Source organism: Gavialis gangeticus, unplaced genomic scaffold (genome assembly GCF_001723915.1).
Source record: "Gavialis gangeticus isolate Ggan-Ray unplaced genomic scaffold, GavGan_comp1, whole genome shotgun sequence".
In the NCBI taxonomy this organism is placed as follows: Eukaryota; Metazoa; Chordata; order Crocodylia; family Gavialidae; genus Gavialis; species Gavialis gangeticus.
The window spans coordinates 13,021,883-13,027,063 of NW_017728980.1; the positions used below are offsets into that span (position 1 = coordinate 13,021,883).

Here is a 5,181-nt window from a genome sequence, read left to right on the forward strand (position 1 = left end):
AAGGAAACGCCCCTTCCCAGCACAAGCCTTGGCTGCCCATGCACTCTGCAGTCTGTGGCGAGGATGAAGGCGGGGGTTCCCTTGGGTAGCGTAAGGGCTGGAGAGGGAACATCTGTCCCGGGACAGTTGTTGGCAGGGGATTCTCTCTCCCCAGTTGAATGCCTGCATTGTCGCCACGGACAATTGGGGGATGAGCTAACCCCTGTGCTGGCACTGATGCAAGCCCAAGTGCACAGCAGCTATCTGCCTTCAAGGGAACCACTGTGAGGGCTACAGGGACAGCGGCCAGCACCGGCCGGTCCACCCTTGCGCCTCTGCCTCCAGCAGTGTCCTCAGCCCCTCTCCCTCTGCCTGCCATTGGCTTGGGAGGATCTGTATCCCAGACCTTTTCTTCTTGGCATGTTTCCCGCTGGTGCAGCCAGCTCTGGGGTGGAACATGACAGCTATCTGATGGTGTGCAGCACAAAGCAGGGAAGATGCCCGCATCCAGCCAGCACTGATCATCCCTGTGCAGGTGAGCCCCCTCCAAACCAGGAGGGTCACAGGCCCAGGGACAAAAACAGCTCCAGGGCTGCAGCTGAGCATGCTTTTGATGCCCCGTTTCCCAACTGGTCCCAGAGGCTGTGGGATCCTGTCTAGCATGGGTTAACACAGCCAGGCATGAGCTCTCTTGGCATGATGCAGCTAAGGCCATTTCTATTTTATTATGTTTTATTCATGGCTCTATCACCAGCCAGTGGAGCGGGGAGCAGCTTTCAGCATGCACAGGGTGGAAGGGCCTGTGGGAGCATCCCAAAAGGCACAGGACTCGGTTCTGACTCCTGTGGGCTGCGGAGCAGGCTTGCAAGGGGGCCACCACCCCTTCCCCTAGTGCCAGACCCCTTCAGCCCCAGGGTCCCAGCAGTGTGGGTTCCTCTCAGCAGCACCAGGACAAGGGAGGGTGGTGGGGAGAAGGTGCATCCCTGCAGGGCTGTGCCAGGACATGGGCTGTGGAGGCTGTCATAGGGACCTATGTCCTTAGTCACTGGGTGTCCTAAGTGAGGCTTGAACCTGGTGCATTTGCTCACCAGATCATGATCAGACACTCCTGGATGCACTTCCAGGAGGTGGGACAGTCTTCAGATGGCATAAGCAAGTAGTGACAAGGAGCAGAAGAGGGTGGCAGGACCCTGCTGTGATCCATGAGCACAAGCCATGCTTTGAAGTCCCCCTTCCCGCCTGGGTCCCAGCCTCCCCGCCTCCCATGACACTTTAGAGCAGCCTTCTGGATGCATTGTGTTTCCCCCACCTGCCATGGCTCCCTGTTGCTGCAGGAAGGAGACACAGTGGCTTATACTCCTTGCATCACTGCTGCCTCTGGATAATGACGAGGCAAGAGAAATGGGAGTCTCATCCAGCAACGTGAAATTTCAACAAGGCTGTGAGAAGTACAGAAGGCAAAGATGGGGCATGCAGGGGGTGAATCTGAGGCCTCAACAAAAGCCTGACTTTGTTCCAGGAAAGCATGTGATGATGGCACAACTCTGCACAGAAAGTGAAATAAAGTTCAATGGGCTCAGAGTCTATTCATTGCCGTGGCAGTGACCATCATGTTTGTCAAAGCACAGCCTGAGCTTACCAGGGCCTGGTTTCAGGAGTTCACAGCCCCAAAAACTCAACCCTGAAGAGAGCTGCCAGACCCCCAACTCCGAGCAAAGCTGAAGTGGTGGCTGCAAAATCTGCACCCTCGGCCTCCGGGGCAGGGGGGTCTGCTTTATGAAGCCCACGGAGCAAATTGTGTCCTTCTGGAAGCTGAAGTGGATGTTGGACAAACTGAGCATCGCCTAAGAGCCCCAGAGGTCTTCTGGGTGAGTTGCCTTCCCCAGAAGGAGTCACTAATGCCCTGATGGGTGCAAAGGGGCTGGTGGGGAAGCTGAGCTAGTTTCTCATAAGACATAATCAATTTAGAGCCAGACCAAAAAAAGAACATTTCATTAGGAAGCCAGAGATAAACCTCTCCCTCCTCCAGGAAGAAAAGTGAATTTATTTTCCTTACTTATATTTTTGGACTGTATCCCAGCCATGTGTTAAGCAGACTTTTACCATGTGAGGAACACCAGGAGCCCTTTGTTTTGGACAGGTCAGACCAAAACCCACCAGAGATGCCCAGCAAATAGAGTGCAACAGTAGTGCTTTTCTTCTTTTTTTTTTTTTCTTTTTTAAATCAAAGCACAGAAGCTGATGGCCAAGTGAAGAGACCTCCTCTACCATCCATGGCGGCATCTTTGCAATGAATTTGCAGCGCTTGGCCCACAGCTAAAACCTGCAACACGCCCAATAACCACCTCAGCTCATTTGTGCACAGATGCTCCTTCTTCCGGCTTTCCAGCATCTCCAGCGCCTGTGGGGGGTGGAGAACTTTGCCTGCATCTCCTGCACTGACTCCCACCTCCACAGAGCAAGCTCAAGCTCATAAAGGCTTATTTTGCGCTCTGCTGTTGCTCAGTGTCCATGCAGGGGTTTTGCTTCTGTTTAAAGGGCGAGCGAAGCTGTAGAGAGCCTCTGATGCCATCCCCATATCTGTGCACTAGAGCAAGAAGAGCAGACCTCCTCAAAGATGCTGGCTGCTGGCCCCAAGCCTTTGTGACAAAGCGACGGAGGTGCCTCAGTGGACCCTGGAGTGCCTCAGTGACCCTGCCCCATTGCTCTAGACCATCCCTACCCAGTTGTGGCAGCCACACAGCAGGGCTGGCCAGCGGGGTCAGGGTTGTCTGTGCCAGGGCTTGTCCAGGCCTGGGCAGGCTTGTCTAGAGCTGGGTGAGTTTATCCTCATCCCTAACTCCCTCCCTGCCACTCCAAAGCTTCAACATGCCTCCACTGTGATATGGAAAGGGGGGGGGTACCTGTCCCCATAGCCCATTTGCTTTGGCAAACTGAGGGTGTTGGTATGGGCTGTGGGCATCTTTCCAGAAGGGTCTCTGCTCCCTGCACCCAGGACTGACCCCAGGGCCAAACTAGGCAGGGGTGCAGCATGGGAAGGAGCACATTGGCCAGGGCTTGCTTGGCCCTGGGGCATGGAGCTGAGCACGGTGCCCTATTCCCTGCAAAGCGGAGTCCCCGGAGCGGCCATGGTCCCTGTTCCCCTTTGCAGGGCTGGCTCGGGGCTGTGGATGCAGCCGGGATGCAGGGATGCAACCTGCTCCGGGCAGGAGCTGGCTGGCTGGAGCTGCTTAGCATGCTGCTGCTGTGCTTGGAGCGAGGCCCACAGTGCACCTCTGCACAGTGATCCGTGGGCTGGGGAGGGGGGAGGCCTTCCCTATCCCACAATGCCTGTCTGCAAGGCGATGCTGGAGGGAGGGGAACAGGGGAGATGCTCCCCTCCGCCACAATAGCAGGCACCAGCGAGCCTTCACGGTGGATTGCCAATGCAGCAGAAGCACATCACTTCCCCCTGCCATGCGCATGCTCCAGCCTGTCTCCCCTTTCCCGCAACCAGGGTCTCCTGCTGCATTTGCTTCTGCTCCTCCACAGCCGTGGCACCCGGCAGGCTGCGTCGGCAGCACTAGCGTGCAGCGCGCATGATATTTGATAATCTGATGTTAGTGCCCGAGAGAGAGGGAGGGGTGCGTGTGTGCGCGCATGCATGTGCACACGTGCATGTTGTGTGAGGCCCTACAGTGGATTGCATAGTTGTGTGTGTTAGGATGCAGTGGGTGCATGTGCTGTGTGGCTGGTTTTGCACTGGTGTTGCAAAGCTACAGGCATGCAAGCTGTGTGTGTGCAGTACGTGTAACTGCTGTACCTTGGCTCGGGCATGCTCTGCAGCACAGGCTGGGCCGTTGTACCATGCTGCCCATGTCCGAGCCGGCCGTGCCAGCTGTGTCTGTGTTACCTGACGCTATCAAGGGCCCAGCCAGACCCTCTGCCATGGCCTGGCTCCATGTTCAGACCCTTCCCTGCTGTCCCCCAGTCCAGAACCAGTTCTTGCACCCTCTCTTCTTTCTGTTTTGGGGCCAGGCGGGCGCACGCTACCTGCGCAGCCCAGCCTGAGAACAGACGGTTTGGGAGAGAGGGGGAGAGAGCTCGGGGGGGGGCCATGTGTGACTCCAGCAAAAACCCTGCTGCCCGGCCACCTTGCAAAACCTCCGTGCTCGAATGTCATCTGCAGGATGTGACTTTGTGGATCGGCTTTCACTGCACGGACCAGCTCAGCGCCTTGGCCGTGGGCATTGCTTCCAGCTTGAGACCAGCCCGGGTCTCCCCTACCTGCAGATGTAGACGCTGCCCAGGGGCGAGGTCTGGCCAAGGTAGTCGTGGTGGCCTCCCACTCCTTGGCCTTGCTCTCCTACTCTGCCAAAGCCTCGAGACACGGCACCAATGTGAAGGGCCCGATCCCCCATGTGATGGTGTCTGCTCTGCGGTCAGGGCCTTTGCCCAGGCTGTTCCCTGGTGCCAGGGGCTGTAATAAAGCCATGTTTCCAAAGCTGCAAAGGCCAAAGCCAGGTGTGCAGGAGGCCTGTTCTCTCCATCTCCAGCTACTCGCTGGTGCAAAGTCTGCAGTTTATTCCAGGTGCTGATGGCACCGCCGGTCTCCATGTCACCGGAAGCCCCAAAAGCCAGGAAGGCAGGAACTACTCCCTCCACCACAGCAGGGACACATGGCAGCAACGCTTCTCCACCTCCAGGTCCCCCCTGTGCTGGAGGGGGCTTTGCCAGGCAGCCCCATGGGGCACCGGGCCTGTTGGACATGGCAGCTGGGGTCAGGGCGGTGGGGGTTGAGGCCGGGCCTATCCCTTCCCACAAGCCCCCCTCCTCCTCCAGCAAAGCAGCGCCCATGTTTAAGAGGCATGACACGTTTTTTGCACCACGGCAGACCACCGTTTCTATAGAAACAGAGGAAATGTCACCACTTTCCAGGAGGAAACCTCAAGGCTGCCAGGAGGGAGCCAAAAAGGAGATGGTGGGGGCTCACAAATAGCTGTGTGTGGGGGTGTGCGTGCGTGTGGGCACACGTGTATGTGTGGGCACACGATTGTGCACCTCGGTGTGGGGCTGCACAACCTGGAGCGGACGTGCCGTGGCAAGAATAAGTGTCTCCCTAGCGGGCACGTGTCTCCATGGCCCCTGTCTCTGCATTTAGACCAGGGCCAGCGGGGGGTTGTCTCTGAATGAGCTGGATCGTGCCCCTGCCCCCACCCCCGC

The 5,181-nt window shown here is 57.5% G+C and overlaps 1 protein-coding gene across 1 annotated transcript in view; it reads left to right on the plus strand.

Moving 5' to 3' along the window:
* Positions 1 to 292: 292 nt before the first annotated feature.
* THY1 (Thy-1 cell surface antigen) overlaps positions 293 to 5,181 on the plus strand; it is a 14,103-nt gene continuing 9,214 nt past the window's right edge. Inside the window, exon 1 of the mRNA XM_019510219.1 lies at positions 293 to 298. The gene's annotated coding sequence lies outside the window, so the exon portion shown is untranslated. The remainder of the gene's footprint in view (positions 299 to 5,181) is intronic.